Below are 22044 nucleotides of genomic sequence, written 5' to 3' on the forward strand. Positions count from 1 at the left end.
TTTGATAAATAAAAAAAAAAACTTGCTGTTCCATGTGGCGTTGCAATTTATGTTTTTTTCACATTATACCAAAGTATAAAAACTGTAAAATTTCAGATCATTTGGAAATTTAAGTGGATGTCATTTATTTAAAACTCGTAAAGACACAAATTAATATTAACTGGTAAACAAAAAAAAAATCAATTTCACAGAAGTTAATTAAACAAAAAGCCGAAAAAAAAAACATTAAATATCGTGTTTTTGCACCAAAATCAGCTTATTCCAACCTAATTAGTGTAATTACTCCCAAGTTAATGCACCTGGAATAAAAATGAAAAACCAATCAAATTCCAGACGGTTATACCTACGATCAAAAATTATATATAAAAAAAAAAAATAGCTTTAGAACTGTGGACGTGAGAAGTTTTTTTGTAGCTCCCGTAAAATTTCCGAAAAATGGAATGAGCTGGTTTTGATAGCAAACGCCTCATTTTCAAAATGATCTGCTTGAAAATGTTCTTCTGATACTTTTTAACGGGATACATCTGATTGAAACTCACATATTCTTTAAAATCAAGTGCGCTTTTCTGTAGTCGTGATATGTGGGGGTCTAACCAACAAAGGCGGCTCGTTTCTGGTGAGCAGAGGGGACGACTGCCCCCTCACTTCCAGTAGTGAAGGTACCTTGACACCTAACTTTCCTGAGTTGACTAATTATTGATTAAAAATGATCTTCATAGGGTGGATTGATTTATTTTACAATTCCAAATAAATGAACTTTCTGATCTTATTTTGTAAGAATGGAACTTTAAAGCTACAATGTAGTATGAAAATATATATTTTTTTTGTTGAAGATACAGTTTTGAAACTTTTATGATTTACAGACCTTTATATGAGGGAAATATGTAAAGTTGTGTTGAAAAATTATGAATAGTTTAAATACAGAGGACGTTTATTTTTTAGTCGTAAATATTTGAACCACAAAATTCACTTCTTGAGCACCAATTTTTTCTTTTTAACTTGATTTTCTCTATTTTTCTAGATGCATATTTCATATTTAAAGGAAACTTGGAAGCAAAATTTCACTAACCACAGTATTTTGTTCAAAAGGTGTCAAAAACAGAGGATTTAAGCCTGATTTTATAAAAAAAAAAAAGAAATGATGGTATTGCAAATTTGCTATTTTTTTTTAATAATTCGTATCTCATTATCAATCTGAAAAAAATTCAAAGTAATTAAATCCTTGAAAGATACACTTGAATTGGAATGTTATGATTATGAGATATTTGCATTTAAATGAAACATTTGTTCACAAAATGTAAAATATTACACTGACAGAACAGTTTATAGCTTCTGTTAAAATAGTCCGAATTGAAAAAAAAAATGTTATGAATAACCCACAGTTCAAAGAATAAGTTTAAAAAAATAATAAAAAAATTCAAATTTTGGTCGTTTTTCTTTTGCACTTAAAAGACACCATTGCAGCCTTAAAATAAAAGGGGAAAGTCTGGACGGGTGGTCATCCGTCCCGACTTTTGCTGCCGTATTTTACAATTTTAGGAGCTATTAAGTCAATAATATTGAAAGCCAGTGATGTAACCCAATTTTACAAAAAGAAAAATCAGTTGGTGGGGCCGCGCCCCCTAACACCTGTACTTCTTTTTAACCTCCACTTTTTTTTTTGGTGCTCCAGCCGCTTATTCTAGCTGGCTAGCGCGTGTAAGCGTACGTACCTTTGTGCGTGCTACTGCGCTAACGCGTGTAAGCGTACGTACCCTTGTGCGTGCTAGCTGGCTAGCGCGTGTAAGCGTACTTACCATTGTGCGTGCTACTGCGCTAGCGCGTGTAAGCGTACGTACCCTTGTGCGTGCTGGCTGGCTAGAGCGTGTAAGCGTACGTACCTTTGTGCGTGCTACTGCGCTAGCGCATGTAAGTGTACGTACCTTTGTGCGTGCTACTGCGCTAGTACGTGTAAGCGTACGTACCCTTGTGCGTGCTAGCTGGCTAGAGCGTGTAAGCGTACGTACCTTTGTGCGTGCTACTGCGCTAGTGCGTGTAAGTGTACGTATCTTTGTGCGTGCTACTGCGCTAGCGCGTGTAAGCTTACGTACCCTTGTGCGTAATAGCTGGCTAGCAAGTGTAAGCGTACGTACCTTTGTGCGTGCTACTGCGCTAGCGCGTGTAAGCGTACGTATCCTTGTGCGTGCTAGCTGGCTAGCGCGTGTAAGCGTACGTACCTTTGCGCGTGCTACTGCGCTAGTGCGTGTAAGCGTACGTACCCTTGTGCGTGCTAGCTGGCTAGAGCGTGTAAGCGTACGTACCTTTGTGCGTGATACTGCGCTAGCGCGTGTAAGCGTACGTACCTTTGTGCGTGCTACTGCGCTAGCGCGTGTAAGCGTACGTACCCTTGTGCGTGCTAGCTGGCTAGAGCGTGTAAGCGTACGTACCTTTGTGCATGCTACTGCGCTAGCGCATGTAAGTGTACGTACCTTTGTGCGTGCTACTGCGCTAGCGCGTGTAAGTGTACGAACCTTTGTGCGTGCTACTGCGCTAGCGCGTGTAAGCGTACGTACCCTTGTGCGTAACAGCTGGCTAGCAAGTGTAAGCGTACGTACCTTTGTACGTGCTAATGCGCTAGCGCGTGTAAGCGTACGTACCCTTGTGCGTGCTAGTTGGCTAGCGCGTGTAAGCGTACGTACCTTTGTGCGTGCTACTGCGCTAGCGCGTGTAAGCGTACGTACCCTTGTGCGTGCTAGCTGGCTAGAGCGTGTAAGCGTACGTACCTTTGTGCGTGCTACTGCGCCAGCGCGTGTAAGCGTACGTACTCTTGTGCGTGCTAGCCGGCTAGAGCGTGTAAGCGTACGTACCTTTGTGCGTGCTACTGCTCTAGCGCGTGTAAGCGTACGTACCCTTTTGCGTGCTAGCTGGCTAGAGCGTGTAAGCGTACGTACCCTTGTGCGTGCTAGCTGGCTAGAGCGTATAAGTGTACATACCTTTGTGCGTGCTACTGCGCTAGCGCGTGTAAGCGTACGTACCCTTGTGCGTCCTAGCTGGCTAGAGCGTGTAAGCGTACGTACCTTTGTGCGTGCTACAGCGCTAGCGCGTGTAAGCGTACGTACCTTTGTGCGTGCTACTGCGCTAGCGCGTGTAAGCGTACGTACCCTTGTGCGTGCTAGCTGGCTAGAGCGTGTAAGCTTACGTACCTTTGTGCGTGCTACTGCGCTAACGCGTGTAAGCGTACGTACCCTTGTGCGTGCTAGCTGGCTAGCGCGTGTAAGCGTACTTACCTTTGTGCGTGCTACTGCGCTAGCGCGTGTAAGCGTACGTACCCTTGTGCGTGCTGGCTGGCTAGAGCGTGTAAGCGTACGTACCTTTGTGCGTGCTACTGCGCTAGCGCATGTAAGTGTACGTACCTTTGTGCGTGGTACTGCGCTAGTACGTGTAAGCGTACGTACCCTTGTGCGTGCTAGCTGGCTAGAGCGTGTAAGCGTACGTACCTTTGTGCGTGCTACTGCGCTAGTGCGTGTAAGTGTACGTACCTTTGTGCGTGCTACTGCGCTAGCGCGTGTAAGCGTACGTACCCTTGTGCGTAATAGCTGGCTAGCAAGTGTAAGCGTACGTACCTTTGTGCGTGCTACTGCACTAGCGCGTGTAAGCGTACGTATCCTTGTGCGTGCTAGCTGGCTAGCGCGTGTAAGCGTACGTACCTTTGTGCGTGCTACTGCGCTAGTGCGTGTAAGCGTACGTACCCTTGTGCGTGCTAGCTGGCTAGAGCGTGTAAGCGTACGTACCTTTGTGCGTGATACTGCGCTAGCGCGTGTAAGCGTACGTACCTTTGTGCGTGCTACTGCGCTAGCGCGTGTAAGCGTACGTACCCTTGTGCGTGCTAGCTGGCTAGAGCGTGTAAGCGTACGTACCTTTGTGCATGCTACTGCGCTAGCGCGTGTAAGTGTACGTACCTTTGTGCGTGCTACTGCGCTAGCGCGTGTAAGTGTACGAACCTTTGTGCGTGCTACTGCGCTAGCGCGTGTAAGCGTACGTACCCTTGTGCGTAATAGCTGGCTAGCAAGTGTAAGCGTACGTACCTTTTTACGTGCTAATGCGCTAGCGCGTGTAAGCGTACGTACCCTTATGCGTGCTAGCTGGCTAGCGCGTGTAAGCGTACGTACCTTTGTGCGTGCTACTGCGCTAGCGCGTGTAAGCGTACGTACCCTTGTGCGTGCTAGCTGGCTAGAGCGTGTAAGCGTACGTACCTTTGTGCGTGCTACTGCGCTAGCGCGTGTAAGCGTACGTACTCTTGTGCGTGCTAGCCGGCTAGAGCGTGTAAGCGTATGTACCTTTGTGCGTGCTACTGCTCTAGCGCGTGTAAGCGTACGTACCCTTGTGCGTGCTAGCTGGCTAGAGCGTGTAAGCGTACGTACCCTTGTGCGTGCTAGCTGGCTAGAGCGTATAAGTGTACATACCTTTGTGCGTGCTAGCGCGTGTAAGCGTACGTACCCTTGTGCGTCCTAGCTGGCTAGAGCGTGTAAGCGTACGTACTTTTGTGCGTGCTACAGCGCTAGCGCGTGTAAGCGTACGTACCTTTGTGCGTGCTACTGCGCTAGCGCGTGTAAGCGTACGTACCCTTGTGCGTGCTAGCTGGCTAGAGCGTGTAAGCTTACGTACCTTTGTGCGTGCTACTGCGCTAGCGCGTGTAAGTGTACATATCTTTGTGCGTGCTACTGCGCTAGCGCGTGTAAGCCGACGTACCCTTGTGCGTGCTAGCTGGCTAGAGCGTGTAAGCGTGCGTACCTTTGTGCGTGCTAGCTGGCTAGCGCGGGTAAGCGTACGTACCCTTCTGCGTGCTAGCTGGCTAGCGCGTGTAAGCGTACGTACCCTTGTGCGTGCTAGCTGGCTAGCGGGTGTAAGCGTACGTACCCTTGTGCGTGCTACTGCGCTAGCGCGTGTAAGCGTACGTACCCTTCTGCGTGCTACTGCGCTAGCGCGTGTAAGCGTACGTACCCTTCTGCGTGCTACTGCGCTAGCGCGTGTAAGCGTACGTACCCTTGTGCGTGCTAGCTGTATAGCGCGTGTAAGCGTACGTACCCTTGTGCGTGCTAGCTGTATAGCGCGTGTAAGCGTACGTACCCTTTTGCGTGCTAGCTGGCTAGCGCGTGTAAGCGTACGTACCTTTGTGCGTGCTACTGCGCTAGCGCGTGTACACACATTGATTATTTAAAATCAAAATCATTGGTCATTCTTAGTAAATTCCAACGTCTTGCGGGTAGTAATTGGGGGGTTAACTTCAAACATCGCCGTCTGCTTTATAAAGCGGTTTTCGAATCATCACTTTTACATGCTTCCGGACTTTGAGGCCAATTTCTGGGGGTTCGCCAACTTAGGAAAATGCACTCAATTCAAAGGCGATTTTTATTAATACTAACAGGGGCATATGCGACTACATCGCAACAAGCCTTATATGTTCTGGCGGGCATCCCTCCCTTATAACTCACCATTCGGCATAACATGTGGCTTTTCTACCTCAAAATTCAAAATAAAAACTTTATCTTGGACGGTGAAACATTCTAGCCTTCCCAATTTGAAGTGGAAGCCCCTAAATGGTTCCAGCCATCCTTCCGACAGCTAGTCTCATTCGACATAGCGCACTATAATGAACTCAATTCCAACGCCCTCGTGCACAAAAGAATATATACAGACGGCTAAAAAACACCCGAAGGAGTAGGTTTGGCCTACGTGGTTTACTCTGGTGATTGTGCTTCCCATAACTCTTTGTTCAGGCTGGGGAGGGACAATACAGTCTTCCAGGCAGAATTACTGGCTCTATTAAATTCAATTAATTTTGCGCACTGTCATCCTCACTCATTCTTCCAAATTTTCTCAGACAGCCAGACAGCTATCATGGCCATAAAATTAAATTTTCATCGTAATTTCTTAGTCCAAAGTATCCAAAACTCAATCATAATGCAGCCAACTAATTACACAATTCACTGGGTTAGAGGCCATGCAGGCAATTCAGGGAACGAAGAGGCGGATCGCCTGGCCAAAACAGCGGCTAGAACCGTTTCTCTGCCAGAAGACCATGCGTTGCCCCTCCCTAAGTCCTATCTCAATTTCCTTCTCTTTACGCAATTGAAGGCGGATTGGCAGTACCGTTGGAATCACGCGGAGACGGGTAGACTCGTCCATGAGGTTTTCCCCATTATTAAGCTCTCTCTGCGTGTTTCGGCTCGCTGCCAGACCGTCTTTCTAACTGGTCATGGCCCCTTCCCCTTTTATCTGCATAGATTTGGCTTTATTGACTCACCCTTGTGCGCATGCGGGAAAAATAGGTGATGCGTATCATTACTTGTTTAAATGTATGCTAACCACCAAATATCATTTACGTTGCCCATCGGCAGTGCCTAATCACGATCGCATTAGACATGCCCTCACACTTCCTCACAGCACGCGCATAATGACAGAGTTCTTTTTACTACTTTCATCGGAGAGCTTCCTATTCCAGAGTGCCACGTAGCGTTCTTTTCCGATATCCCATTTCTGAAGTATCACTTTTACGGTGCCTATCCAACTATAGTTGAAATATTTTCATTTCCCACTCTCGTAGTGTCATTCGCATTGAATCGAACGTCTAACAATTTGTAAACAAATGTCAAGCGTTAAACTGCTTGACACTGGTTTTGTCAAGCATCTTGTTATCATGGTTTCTTAACCATTTCCCCCCCCCCCTTTTTTTTCCTTTTTCATATTTTTTTTTTCTTATTATTTACGTGTTAAAATGTAGTGAGTAGTTGTATATGTATTTGTCTGTCTTCGTTTACATGTGATTGCTTGTAATTTGTAATTTGTAACTGTCTAATGTGTTAAATAAAGTTTCCCGAGGGACTCCCATCTGGTATGTCACGTCAGTGACAGGAACAGGGGACCCTCGGGGGTAAAGTAAAGTAAAGCTAGCGCGTGTAAGCATACGTACCCTTGTGCGTGCTTGCTGGCTAGCGCGTGTAAGCGTACGTACCCTTGTGCGTGCCACTGCGGTAGCGCGTGTAAGCGTACGTACCCTTGTGTGTGCTAACTCTCTAGCGCGTGTAAGCGTACGTACCCTTGTGCGTGCTACTGCGCTATCGCGTGTAAGCGTACGGACCCTTGTGCGTGCTAGCTGGCTAGCGCGTGTAAGCGTACGTACCCTTGTGCGTGCTAGCTGGCTAGCGCGTGTAAGCGTACGTACCCTTGTGCGTGCTAGCTGGCTTGCGCGTGTAAGCGTACGTACCCTTGTGCGTGCTACTGCGCTGGCGCGTGTAAGCGTACGTACCCTTCTGCGTGCTACTGCGCTAGCGCGTGTAAGCGTACGTACCCTTGTGCGTGCTAGCTGGCTAGCGCATGTGCGCGTACTTACCTTTGTGCGTGCTACTGCGCAAGCGCGTGTAAGCGTACATACCCTTGTGCGTGCTAGCTGTATAGCGTGTGTAAGCGTACGTACCCTTGTGCGTGCTAGCTGGCTAGCGCGTGTAAGCGTACGAACCCTTGTGCGTGCTAGCTGGCTAGGGCGTGTAAGCGTACGTACCCTTGTGCGTGCTAGCTGACTAGCGCGTGTAAGCGTACGTACCCTTCTGCGTGCTACTGCGCTAGCGCGTGTAAGCGTACGTACCTTTGTGCGTGCTACTGCGCTAGCGCGTGTAATCGTACGTACCCTTTTTCGTGCTAGCTGGCTAGAGCGTGTAAGCGCACGTACCTTTGTGCGTGCTACTGCGCTAGCGCGTGTAAGCGTACGTACCCTTGTGCGTGCTAGCTGGCTAGCGCGTGTAAGCGTACGTACCTTTGTGCGTGCTACTGCGCTAGCGCGTGTAAGCGTACGTACCTTTGTGCGTGCTACTGCGCTAGGCGTGTAAGCGTACGTACCCTTGTGCGTGCTACTGCGCTAGCGCGTGCAAGCATACGTCCCCTTGTGCGTGCTACTGCGCTAGCGCGTGTAAGCGTACGTACCCTTGTGTGTGCTAGCTGGCTAGAAGCGTGTAAGCGTACGTACCCTTGTGCGTGCTACTGCGCTAGCGCGTGTAAGCGTACGTACCCTTGTGCGTGCTAGATGCCTAGCGCGTGTAAGCGTACGTACCTTTGTGCGTGCTTGCTGGCTAGAGCGTGTAAAGTGTACGTACCTTTGTGCGTGCTACTGCGCTAGCGCGTGTAAGCGTACGTACCTTTGTGCGTGCTACTGCGCTAGCGCGTGTAAGCGTACGTACCCTTGTGCGTGCTAGCTGGCTAGCGCGTGTAAGCGTACGTACCTTTGTGCGTGCTACTGCGCTAGCGCGTGCAAGCATACGTACCCTTGTGCGTGCTACTGCGCTAGCGCGTGTAAGCGTACGTACCCTTGTGCGTGCTAGATGCCTAGCGCGTGTAAGCGTACGTACCTTTGTGCGTGCTAGCTGGCTAGAGCGTGTAAGCGTACGTACCTTTGTGCGTGCTACTGCGCTAGCGCGTGTAAGCGTACGTACCTTTGTGCGTGCTACTGCGCTTGCGCGTGTAAGCGTACGTACCCTTGTGCGTGCTAGCTGGCTAGCGCGTGTAAGCGTACGTACCTTTGTGCGTGCTACTGCGCTAGCGCGTGTAAGCGTACGTACCCTAGTGCGTGCTAGCTGGCTAGCGCGTGTAAGCGTACGTACCCTTGTGCGTGCTACTGCGCTAACGCGTGTAAGCGTACATACCCTTGGGCGTGCTAGCTGTATAGCGCGTGTAAGCGTACGTAACCTTGTGCGTGCTAGCTGGCTAGCGCGTGTAAGCGTACGTACCTTTGTGCGTGCTTCTGCGCTAGCGCGTGTAAGCGTACGTACCCTTGTGCGCGCTAGCTGGCTAGCGGGTGTAAGCGTACGTACCCTTGTGCGTGCTACTGCGCTAGCGCGTGTAAGCGTACGTACCCTTGTGCGTGCTACTGCGCTAGCGCGTGTAAGCGTACGTACCCTTGTGCGTGCTACTGCGCTAGCGCGTGTAAGCGTACGTACCCTTGTGTGTGCTAGCTGGCTAGCGCGTGTAAGCGTACGAACCCTTGTGCGTGCTAGCTGGATAGCGCGTGTAAGCGTACGTACCATTGTGCGTGCTACTGTGCTAGAGCCTGTAAGCGTACATACCCTTGTGCGTGCTAACTGGCTAGCGCGTGTAAGCGTACGTACCCTTGTGCGTGCTTGCTGGCTAGAGCGTGTAAAGTGTACGTACCTTTGTGCGTGCTACTGCGCTAGCGCGTGTAAGCGTACGTACCTTTGTGCGTGCTACTGCGCTAGCGCGTGTAAGCGTACGTACCCTTGTGCGTGCTAGCTGGCTAGCGCGTGTAAGCGTACGTACCTTTGTGCGTGCTACTGCGCTAGCGCGTGCAAGCATACGTACCCTTGTGCGTGCTACTGCGCTAGCGCGTGTAAGCGTACGTACCTTGTGCGTGCTAGATGCCTAGCGCGTGTAAGCGTACGTACCTTTGTGCGTGCTAGCTGGCTAGAGCGTGTAAGCGCACGTACCTTTGTGCGTGCTACTGCGCTAGCGCGTGTAAGCGTACGTACCCTTGTGCGTGCTAGCTGGCTAGCGCGTGTAAGCGTACGTACCTTTGTGCGTGCTACTGCGCTAGCGCGTGTAAGCGTACGTACCTTTGTGCGTGCTACTGCGCTAGGCGTGTAAGCGTACGTACCCTTGTGCGTGCTACTGCGCTAGCGCGTGCAAGCATACGTCCCCTTGTGCGTGCTACTGCGCTAGCGCGTGTAAGCGTACGTACCCTAGTGTGTGCTAGCTGGCTAGAAGCGTGTAAGCGTACGTACCCTTGTGCGTGCTACTGCGCTAGCGCGTGTAAGCGTACGTACCCTTGTGCGTGCTAGCTGGCTAGCGCGTGTAAGCGTACGTACCTTTGTGCGTGCTAGCTGGCTAGAGCGTGTAAGCGTACGTACCTTTGTGCGTGCTACTTCGCTAGCGCGTGTAAGCGTACGTACCATTGTGCGTGCTACTGTGCTAGAGCCTGTAAGCGTACATACCCTTGTGCGTGCTAGCTGGCTAGCGCGTGTAAGCGTACGTACCTTTGTGCGTGCTACTGCGCTAGCGCGTGCAAGCATACGTACCCTTGTGCGTGCTACTGCGCTAGCGCGTGTAAGCGTACGTACCCTTGTGCGTGCTAGATGCCTAGCGCGTGTAAGCGTACGTACCTTTGTGCGTGCTAGCTGGCTAGAGCGTGTAAGCGTACGTACCTTTGTGCGTGCTACTTCGCTAGCGCGTGTAAGCGTACGTACCTTTGTGCGTGCTACTGCGCTTGCGCGTGTAAGCGTACGTACCCTTGTGCGTGCTAGCTGGCTAGCGCCTGTAAGCGTACGTACCCTTGTGCGTGCTAGATGCCTAGCGCGTGTAAGCGTACGTACCTTTGTGCGTGCTACTGCGCTAGCGCGTGTAAGCGTACGTACCCTTGTGCGTGCTAGCTGGCTAGCGCGTGTAATCGTACGTACCTTTGTGCGTGCTACTTCGCTAGCGCGTTTAAGCGTACGTACCCTTGTGCGTGCAAGCTGGCTAGCGCGTGTAAGCGTACGTACCTTTGTGCGTGCTACTGCGCTACCGCGTGTAAGCGTACGTACCGTTTTGCGTGCTAGCTGGCTAGCGCATGTAAGCGTACGTACCTTTGTGCGTGCTACTGCGCTAGCGCGTGTACACACATTGATTATTTAAAATCAAAATCATTGGTCATTCTTAGTAAATTCCAACGTCTTGCGGGTAGTAATTGGGGGGTTAACTTCAAACATCGCCGTCTGCTTTATAAAGCGGTTTTCGAATCATCCCTTTTACATGCTTCCGGACTTTGGGGTCAATTTCTGGGGGTTCGCCAACTTAGGAAAATACACTCAATTCAAAGGCGATTTTTATTAATACTAACAGGGGCATATGCGACTACATCGCACCAAGCCTTATATGTTCTGGCGGGCATCCCTCCCTTGGAACTCACCATTCGGCATAACATGTGGCTTTTCTACCTCAAAATTCAAAATAAAAACATTATCTTGGACGGTGAAACATTCTAGCCTTCCCAATTTGAAGTGGAAGACCCTGAATGGTTCCAGCCATCCTTCCGACAGCTAGTCTCATTCGACATGGCGCACTATAATGAACTCAATTCCAACGCCCTCGTGCACAAAAGAATATATACAGACGGCTCCAAAACACCCGAAGAAGTAGGTTCGGCCTACGTGGTTTACTCTGGTGATTGTGCTTCTCATAACTCTTTGCTCAGGCTTGGGAGGGACAATACAGTCTTCCAGGCAGAATTACTGGCTCTTTTAAAGGCAATAAATTTTGCGCACTGTCATCCTCACTCATTCCTCCAAATTTTCTAGACAGCCAGACAGCTATCATGGCCATAAAATTAAATTTTCATCGTAATTTCTTAGTCCAAAGTATCCAAAACTCAATCATAATGCAGCCAACTAATTACACAATTCACTGGGTTAGAGGCCATGCAGGCAATTCAGGGAACGAAGAGGCGGATCGCCTGGCCAAAACAGCGGCTAGAACCGTTTCTCTGCCAGAAGACCATGCGTTGCCCCTCCCTAAGTCCTATCTCAAATTCCTTCTCTTTACGCAATTGAAGGCGGATTGGCAGTACCGTTGGAATCACGCGGAGACGGGTAGACTCGTCCATGAGGTTTTCCCCATTATTAAGCTGTCTCCGCGTGTTTCGTCTCGCTGCCAGACCGTATTTCTAACTGGTCATGGCCCCTTCCTCTTTTATCTGCATAGATTTGGCTTTATTGACTCACCCTTGTGCGCATGCGGGAAAATAGGTGATGCGTATCATTACTTGTTTAAATGTATGCTAACCACCAAATATCATTTACGTTGCCCATCGGAAGTGCCCCATCACGATCGCATCAGACATGCCCTCACACTTCCCCACAGTGCGCATAATGACAGAGCTCTTTTTACTACTTTCATCGGAGAGCTTCCTATTCCAGAGTGTCACGTAGCGTTCTTTTCCGATATCCCATTTCTGAAGTATCACTTTTACGGTGCCTATCCAACTATAGTTGAAAACTTTTCATTTCCCACTCTCGTAGTGTCATGCACATTGAATCGAATGTCTAACAATTTGTAAACAAATGTCAAGCGTTAAACTGCTTGACACTGGTTTTGTCAAGCATCTTGTTATCATGGTTTCTTAACCATTTTTTTTTCTCCCCCCCCCCTTTTTTTTTCCTTTTTCATATTTTTTTTTCTTATTATTTACGTGTTAAAATGTAGTGAGTAGTTGTATATGTATTTGTCTGTCTTCGTTTACATGTGATTGCTTGTAATTTGTAATTTGTAACTGTCTAATGTGTTAAATAAAGTTTCCCGAGGGACTCCCATCTGGTATGTCACGTCAGTGACAGGAACAGGGGACCCTCGGGGGTAATGTAAAGTAAAGCTAGCGCGTGTAAGCATACGTACCCTTGTGCGTGCTAGCGGGCTAGCGCGTGTAAGCGTACGTACCCTTGTGCGTGCCACTGCGCTAGCGCGTGTAAGCGTACGTACCCTTGTGTGTGCTAACTGGCTAGCGCGTGTAAGCGTACGTACCCTTGTGCGTGCTACTGGGCTAGCGCGTGTAAGCGTACGTACCCTTGTGCGTGCTAGCTGTATAGCGCGTGTAAGCGTACGGAACCTTGTGCGTGCTAGCTGGCTAGCGCGTGTAAGCGTATGTACCCTTGTGCATGCTAGCTGGCTAGCGCGTGTAAGCGTACGTAACTTTGTGCGTGCTACTGCGCTGGCTCGTGTAAGCGTACTTAAACTTGTGCGTGCTAGGTGGCTAGCGCGTGTAAGTGTACGTACCCTTGTGCGTGCTAGGTGGCTAGCGCGTGTAAGCGTACGTACCCTTGTGCGTGCTACTACGCTAGCGCGTGTAAGCGTACGTACCCTTGTGCGTGATAGCTGGCTAGCGCGTGTAAGCGTACGTACCCTTGTGCGTGCTACTGCGCTAGCGCGTGTAAGCGTACGTACTCTTGTGCGTGCTAGCTGGCTAGCGCGTGTAAGCGTTCGTAACCTTGTGCGTGCTACTGCGCTAGCGCGTGTAAGCGTACGTACCCTTGTGCGTGCTAGCTGGCTAGCGCGTGTAAGCGTACGTACCTTTGTGCGCGCTACGGCGCTAGCGCGTGTAAGCGTACGTACCCTTGTGCGGGCTAGCTGGCTAACGCGTGTAAGCGTACGTACCTTTTTGCGTGCTACTGCGCTAGCGTGTGTAAGCGTACGTACCCTTGTGCGTGCTACTGCGCTTGCGCGTGCAAGCATACGTACCCTTGTGCGTGCTAGCTGGCTAGCGCGTGTAAGCGTACGTACCTTTGTGCGCGCTACGGCGCTAGCTCGTGTAAGCGTACTTAACCTTGTGCGTGCTAGGTGGCTAGCGCGTGTAAGCGTACCTACCCTTGTGCGTGCTAGGTGGCTAGCGCGTGTAAGCGTACGTACCCTTGTGCGTGCTACTACGCTAGCGCGTGTAAGCGTACGTACCCTTGTGCGTGATACCTGGCTAGCGCGTGTAAGCGTACGTACCCTTGTGCGTGCTACTGCGCTAGCGCGTGTAAGCGTACGTACTCTTGTGCGTGCTAGCTGGCTAGCGCGTGTAAGCGTTCGTAACCTTGTGCGTGCTACTGCGCTAGCGCGTGTAAGCGTACGTACCCTTGTGCGTGCTAGCTGGCTAGCGCGTGTAAGCGTACGTACCTTTGTGCGCGCTACGGCGCTAGCGCGTGTAAGCGTACGTACCCTTGTGCGTGCTAGCTGGCTAACGCGTGTAAGCGTTCGTACCTTTGTGCGTGCTACTGCGCTAGCGTGTGTAAGCGTACGTACCCTTGTGCGTGCTACTGCGCTTGCGCGTGCAAGCATACGTACCCTTGTGCGTGCTAGCTGGCTAGCGCGTGTAAGCGTACGTACCTTTGTGCGTGTTACTGCGCTAGCGCGTGTAAGCGTACGTGACATTGTGCGTGCTAGCTGGCTAGCGCGTGTAAGCGTGCGTACCCTTGTGCGTGCTAGCTGGCTAGCGCGTGTAAGCGTGCGTACCCTCGTGCGTGCTAGCTGGCTAGCGCGGGTAATCGTACGTACCTTTGTGCGTGCAATTGCGCTAGCGCGTGTAAGCGTACGTACCCTTGTGCGTGCTAGGTGTATAGCGCGTGTAAGCGTACGTACCCTTGTGCGTGCTAGCTTGCTAGCGCGTGTAAGCGTACGTACCCTTGTGCGTGCTAGCTGGCTAGCGCGTGTAAGCGTACGTACCCTTGTGCCAGCTAGCTGGCTAGCGCGTGTAAGCGTACGTACCCTTGTGCGTGCTAGGTGTATAGCGCGTGTAAGCGTACCTACCCTTGTGCGTGCTAGCTGGCTAGCGCGTGTAAGCGTACGTACCCTTGTGCGTGCTAGCTGGCTAGCGCGTGTAAGCGTACGTACCCTTGCGCGTGCTAGCTCGCTAGCGCGTGTAAGCGTACGTACCTATTTGTGCGTGATACTGCGCTAGCGCGTGTAAGCGTAAGTACCCTTGTGCGTGCTACTGCGCTAGCGCGTGTAAGCGTACGTACCCTTGTGCGTGCTAGCTGGCTAGCGCGTGCAAGCGTACGTACCTCTGTGCGGGCTAGCGCGTGTAAGCGTACGTACCCTTGTGCGTGCTACTGCGCTAGCGCGTGTAAGCGTACGTACCTCTGTGCGGGCTAGCGCGTGTAAGCGTACGTACCCTTGTGCGGGCTAGCGCGTGTAAGCGTACGTACACTTGTGCGTGCTACTGCGCTAGCGCGTGTAAGCGTACGTACCCTTGTGCGTGCTAGCTGTATAGCGCGTGTAAGCGTACGTACCCTTGTGCGGGCTAACTGGCTAGCGCGTGTAATCGTACGTAACCTTGTGCGTACTACTGCGCTAACGCGTGTAAGCGTACGTGACCATATGCGTGCTAGCTGGCTAGCGTGTGTAAGCGTACGTACCTCTGTGCGGGCTAGCATGTGTAAGCATACGTACCCTTGTGCGTGCTACTGCGCTAGCGCGTGTAAGCGTACGTACCCTTGTGCGTGCTAGCTGTATAGCGCGTGTAAGCGTACGTACCCTTGTGCGGGCTAACTGGCTAGCGCGTGTGATCGTACGTACCCTTGTGCGTACTACTGCGCTAACGCGTGTAAGCGTACGTACCCTTGTGCGTGCTAGCTGTATAGCGCGTGTAAGCGTACGTACCCTTGTGCGTGCTAGCTGGCTAGCGCGTGTAAGCGTACGTACCCTTGCGCGTGCTAGCTCGCTAGCGCGTGTAAGCGTACGTACCTTTGTGCGTGATACTGCGCTAGCGCGTGTAAGCGTAAGTACCCTTGTGCGTGCTACTGCGCTAGCGCGTGTAAGCGTACGTACCCTTGGGCGTGCTAGCTGGCTAGCACTTGTAAGCGTATGTACCCTTGTTCGTGCTACTACGCTAGCGCGTGTAAGCGTTGGTACCCTTGTGCGTGCTAGCTGGCTAGCGCGTGTAAGCGCACGTGACTTTGTGCGGGCTAGCGAAAGTAAGCGTACGTACCTTTGTGCGTGCTACTGCGCTAGCGCGTGTAAGTGTACGTACCCTTGTGCGTACTAGCTGGCTAGTGCGTGTAAGCGTACGTACCCTTGTGCGTGCTAGCTGGCTGGCGCATGTAAGCGTCCGTACGTTTGTGCGGGCTAGCGCGTATAAGCGTACGTACTTTTGTGCGTGCTACTGCGCCAGCGCGTGTAAGCGTACGTACTCTTGTGCGTGCTAGTTGGCTAGCGCGTGTAAGCGTAAGTATCCTTCTGCGTGCTACTGCGCTAGCGCGTGAAAGCGCACGTACTCTTGTGCGTGCTAGTTGGCTAGCGCGTGTAAGCGTACGTACCCTTGTGCGTGCTACTGCGCTAGCGCGTGTAAGCGTACGTACCCTTGTGCGTGCTAGCTGGCTAGCGCGTGTAAGCGTAAGTATCTTTGTGCGTGCTACTGCGCTAGAGCGTGTAAGCGCACGTACTCTTGTGCGTGCTAGCTCGCTAGCGCGTGTAAGCGTACGTACTTTTGTGCGTGCTACTGCGCCAGCGCGTGTAAGCGTACGTACTTTTGTGCGTGCTAGTTGGCTAGCGCGTGTAAGCGTAAGTATCTTTTTGCGTGCTACTGCGCTAGCGCGTGTAAGCGCACGTACTCTTGTGCGTGCTAGCTGGCTAGCGCGTGTAAGCGTACGTACCCTTGTGCGTGCTAGCTGGCTAACGCGTGTAAGCGTACGTACATTTGTGCGTGCTACTGCGCTAGCGCGTGTAAGCGTACGTACCCTTGTGCATGCTAGCTGGCTAGCGCGTGTACGTACGTACCTTTGTGCGTGCTACTGCGCTGGCACGTGTAAGCGTACTTAACCTTGTGCGTGCTAGGTGGCTAGCGCGTGTAAGCGTACGTACCCTTGTGCGTGCTAGGTGGCTAGCGCGTGTAAGCGTACTTATCCTTGACCGTGCTACTGCGCTAGCGCGTGTAAGCGTACGTACCCTTGTGCGTGATAGCTGGCTAAAGCGTGTAAGCGTACGTACCTTTGTGCGCGCTACGGCGCTAGCGCGTATAAGCTTACGTACCCTTGTGCGTGCTAGCTGGCTAACGCGTGTAAGCGTATGTACCCTTGTGCGTGCTAGCTGGCTAGCGCGTGTAAGCGTACGTACCTTTGTGCGCGCTACTGCGCTAGCGCGTGTAAGCGTATGTACCCTTGTGCGTGCTAGCTGGCTAACGCGTGTAAGCGTACGTACCTTTGTGCGTGCTACTGCGCTAGCGCGTGTAAGCGTACGTACCCTTTTGCATGCTAGCTGGCTAGCGCGTGTAAGCGTACGTGACCATATGCGTGCTAGCTGGCTAGCGTGTGTAAGCGTACGTACCTCTGTGCGGGCTAGCGCGTGTAATCGTACGTACCCTTGTGCGTACTACTGCGCTAACGCGTGTAAGCGTACGTACCCTTGTGCGTGCTAGCTGTATAGCGCGTGTAAGCGTACGTACCCTTGTGCGTGCTAGCTGGCTAGCGCGTGTAACCGTACGTACCCCTGTGCGTGCTAGCTGGCTAGCGCGTGTAAGCGTACGTACCCTTGCGCGTGCTAGCTCGCTAGCGCGTGTAAGCGTACGTACCTTTGTGCGTGATACTGCGCTAGCGCGTGTAAGCGTAAGTACCCTTGTGCGTGCTACTGCGCTAGCGCGTGTAAGCGTACGTACCCTTGGCGTGCTAGCTGGCTACCGCGTGTAAGCGTACGTACCCTTGCACGTGCTACTGCGCTAGCGCGTGTAAGCGTACGTACCCTTGTGCGTGCTACTGCGCTAGCACGTGCAAGCGTACGTACTCTTGTGCGTGCTAGCTGGCTAGCGCGTGTAAGCGTTCGTACCCTTGTGCGTGCTACTGCGCTAGCGCGTGTAAGCGTACGTACCCTTGTACGTGCTAGCTGGCTAGCGCGTGTAAGCGTACATACCTTTGTGCGCGCTACGGCGCTAGCGCGTGTAAGCGTACGTACCCTTGTGCGTGCTAGCTGGCTAACGCGTGTAAGCGTACGTACCCTTGTGCGTGCTAGCTGGCTAGCGCGTGTAAGCGTACGTACCTTTGTGCGTGCTACTGCGCTAGCGCGTGTAAGCGTACGTACCCTTGTGTATGCTAGCTGGCTAGCGCGTGTAAGCGTACGTAACTTTGTGCGTGCTACTGCGCTGGCTCGTGTAAGCGTACGTACCCTTGTGCGTGCTACTGCGCTAGCGCGTGTAATTGTACGTACCCTTGTGCGTGCTAGCTGGCTAGCGCGTGTAAGCGTAAGTATCTTTGTGCGTGCTACTGCGCTAGCGCGAGTAAGCGCACGTACTCTTGTGCGTGCTAGCTGGCTAGCGCGTGTAAGCGTACGTACTTTTGTGCGTGCTACTGCGCCAGCGCGTGTAAGCGTACGTACTTTTGTGCGTGCTAGTTGGCTAGCGCGTGTAAGCGTAAGTATCTTTGTGCGTGCTACTGCGCTAGCGCGTGTAAGCGCACGTACTCTTGTGCGTGCTAGCTGGCTAGCGCGGGTAAGCGTACGTACCCTTGTGCGTGCTACTGCGCTAGCGCGTGTAAGCGTACGTACCTTTGTGCGCGCTACCACGCTAGCGCGTGTAAGCGTATGTACCCTTGTGCGTGCTAGCTGGCTAACGCGTGTAAGCGTACGTACATTTGTGCGTGCTACTGCGCTAGCGCGTGTAAGCGTACGTACCCTTGTGCATGCTAGCTGGCTAGCGCGTGTACGTACGTACCTTTGTGCGTGCTACTGCGCTGGCTCATGTAAGCGTACTTAACCTTGTGCGTGCTAGGTGGCTAGCGCGTGTAAGCGTACGTACCCTTGTGCGTGCTAGGTGGCTAGCGCGTGTAAGCGTACCTAACCTTGTGCGTGCTACTGCGCTAGCGCGTGTAAGCGTACGTACCCTTGTGCGTGATAGCTGGCTAGCGCGTGTAAGCGTACGTACCCTTGTGCGTGCTACTGCGCTAGCACGTGCAAGCGTACGTACTCTTGTGCGTGCTAGCTGGCTAGCGCGTGTAAGCGTTCGTACCCTTGTGCGTGCTACTGCGCTAGCGCGTGTAAGCGTACGTACCCTTGTGCGTGCTAGCTGGCTAGCGCGTGTAAGCGTACGTACCTTTGTGCGCGCTACGGCGCTAGCGCGTGTAAGCGTACGTACCCTTGTGCGTGCTAGCTGGCTAACGCGTGTAAGCGTACGTACCCTTGTGCGTGCTAGCTGGCTAGCGCGTGTAAGCGTACGTACCCTTGTGCATGCTAGCTGGCTAGCGCGTGTAAGCGTACGTGACCATATGCGTGCTAGCTGGCTAGCGTGTGTAAGCGTACGTACCTCTGTGCGGGCTAGCGCGTGTAATCGTACGTACCCTTGTGCGTAATACTGCGCTAACGCGTGTAAGCGTACGTACCCTTGTGCGTGCTAGCTGTATAGCGCGTGTAAGCGTACGTACCCTTGTGCGTGCTAGCTGGCTAGCGCGTGTAAGCGTACGTACCCCTGTGCGTGCTAGCTGGCTAGCGCGTGTAAGCGTACGTACCCTTGCGCGTGCTAGCTCGCTAGCGCGTGTAAGCGTACGTACCTTTGTGCGTGATACTGCGCTAGCGCGTGTAAGCGTAAGTACCCTTGTGCGTGCTACTGCGCTAGCGCCTGTAAGCGTACGTACCCTTGGGCGTGCTAGCTGGCTACCGCGTGTAAGCGTACGTACCCTTGCACGTGCTACTGCGCTAGCGCGTTTAAGCGTACGTACCCTTGTGCGTGCTACTGCGCTAGCACGTGCAAGCGTACGTACTCTTGTGCGTGCTAGCTGGCTAGCGCGTGTAAGCGTACGTACCTTTGTGCGCGCTACGGCGCTAGCGCGTGTAAGCGTACGTAACCTTGTGCGTGCTAGCTGGCTAACGCGTGTAAGCGTACGTACCCTTGTGCGTGCGAGCTGGCTAGCGCGTGTAAGCGTACGTACCTTTGTTGGCGCTACTGCGCTAGCGCGTGTAAGCGTATGTACCCTTGTGCGTGCTAGCTGGCTAACGCGTGTAAGCGTACGTACCTTTGTGCGTGCTACTGCGCTAGCGCGTGTAAGCGTACTTAACCTTGTGCGTGCTAGGTGGATAGCGCGTGTAAGCGTACGTACCCTTGTGCGTGCTAGGTGGCTAGCGCGTGTAAGCGTACGTACCCTTGTGCGTGCTACTGCGCTAGCGCGTGTAAGCGTACGTACTCTTGTGCGTGCTAGCTGGCTAGCGCGTGTAAGCGTACGTACCTTTTTGCGCGCTACGGCGCTAGCGCGTGTAAGCGTACGTACCCTTGTGCGTGCTAGCTGGCTAACGCGTGTAAGCGTACGTACCCTTGTGCGTGCTAGCAGGCTAACGCGTGTAAGCGTACGTACCCTTGTGCGTGCTAGCAGGCTAGCGCATGTAAGCGTACGAACCTTTGTGCGTGCTAGCTGGCTAGCGTGTGTAAGCGTACGTACCTCTGTGCGGGCTAGCGCGTGTAATCGTACGTACCCTTGTGCGTACTACTGCGCTAACGCGTGTAAGAGTACGTACCCTTGTGCGTGCTAGCTGTATAGCGCGTGTAAGCGTACGTACCCTTGTGCGTGCTAGCTGGCTAGCGCGTGTAAGCGTACGTATCCCTGTGCGTGCTAGCTGGCTAACGCGTGTAAGCGTACGTACCCTTGCGCGTGCTAGCTCGCTAGCGCGTGTAAGCGTACGTACCTTTGTGCGTGATACTGCGCTAGCGCGTGTAAGCGTAAGTACCCTTGTGCGTGCTACTGCGCTAGCGCGTGTAAGCGTACGTACCCTTGGGCGTGCTAGCTGGCTACCGCGTGTAAGCGTACGTACCCTTGCACGTGCTACTGCGCTAGCGCGTGTAAGCGTACGTACCCTTGGGCGTGCTAGCTGGCTAGCGCGTGTAAACGTACGTACCCTTGCTCGTGCTACTGCGCTAGCGCGTGTAAGCGTACGTACCCTTGTGCGTGCTAGCTGGCTAGCACTTGTAAGCGTACGTACCCTTGTTCGTGCTAGTACGCTAGCGCGTGTAAGCGTTGGTACCCTTGTGCGTGCTAGCTGGCTAGCGCGTGTAAGCGCACATGACTTTGTGCGGGCTAGCGAAAGTAAGCGTACGTACCTTTGTGCGTGCTACCACGCTAGCGCGTGTAAGCGTACGTAACTTTGTGCGTGCTACTGCGCTGGCTCGTGTAAGCGTACTTAACCTTGTGCGTGCTAGGTGGCTAGCGCGTGTAAGCGTACGTACCCTTGTGCGTGCTACTGCGCTAGCGCGTGTAAGCGTACGTACTCTTTTGCGTGCTAGCTGGCTAGCGCGTGTAAGCGTACGTACCTTTGTGCGCGCTACGGCGCTAGCGCGTGTAAGCGTACGTACCCTTGTGCGTGCAAGCTGGCTAACGCGTGTAAGCGTACGTACCCTTGTGCGTGCTAGCTGGCTAGCGCGTGTAAACGTACGTACCCTTGCTCGTGCTACTGCGCTAGCGCGTGTAAGCGTACGTACCCTTGTGCGTGCTAGCTGGCTAGCACTTGTAAGCGTACGTACCCTTGTTCGTGCTACTACGCTAGCGCGTGTAAGCGTTGGTACCCTTGTGCGTGCTAGCTGGCTAGCGCGTGTAAGCGCACGTGACTTTGTGCGGGCTAGCGAAAGTAAGCGTACGTACCTTTGTGCGCGCTACCACGCTAGCGCGTGTAAGCGTATGTACCCTTGTGCGTGCTAGCTGGCTAACGCGTGTAAGCGTACGTACATTTGTGCGTGCTACTGCGCTAGCGCGTGTAAGCGTACGTACCCTTGTGCATGCTAGCTGGCTAGCGCGTGTACGTACGTACCTTTGTGCGTGCTACTGCGCTGGCTCGTGTAAGGGTACTTAACCTTGTGCGTGCTAGGTGGCTAGCGCGTGTAAGCGTACGTAACCTTGTGCGTGCTAGGTGGCTAGCGCGTGTAAGCGTACGTACCCTTGTGCGTGCTACTGCGCTAGCGCGTGTAAGCGTACGTACCCTTGTGCGTGATAGCTGGCTAGCGCGTGTAAGCGTACGTACCCTTGTGCGTGCTACTGCGCTAGCACGTGCAAGCGTACGTACTCTTGTGCGTGCTAGCTGGCTAGCGCGTGTAAGCGTTCGTACCCTTGTGCGTGCTACTGCGCTAGCGCGTGTAAGCGTACGTACCCTTGTGCGTGCTAGCTGGCTAGCGCGTGTAAGCGTACGTACCTTTGTGCGCGCTACGGCGCTAGCGCGTGTAAGCGTACGTACCCTTGTGCGTGCTAGCTGGCTAACGCGTGTAAGCGTACGTACCCTTGTGCGTGCTAGCTGGCTAGCGCGTGTAAGCGTACGTACCCTTGTGCGTGCTAGCTGGCTAACGCGTGTAAGCGTACGTACCTTTGTGCGTGCTACTGCGCTAGCGCGTGTAAGCGTACGTACCCTTTTGCATGCTAGCTGGCTAGCGCGTGTAAGCGTACGTGACCATATGCGTGCTAGCTGGCTAGCGTGTGTAAGCGTACGTACCTCTGTGCGGGCTAGCGCGTGTAATCGTACGTACCCTTGTGCGTACTACTGCGCTAACGCGTGTAAGCGTACGTACCCTTGTGCGTGCTAGCTGTATAGCGCGTGTAAGCG

Source organism: Uloborus diversus, chromosome 2, assembly GCF_026930045.1.
Source record: "Uloborus diversus isolate 005 chromosome 2, Udiv.v.3.1, whole genome shotgun sequence".
Classification (NCBI taxonomy): Eukaryota; Metazoa; Arthropoda; class Arachnida; order Araneae; family Uloboridae; genus Uloborus; species Uloborus diversus.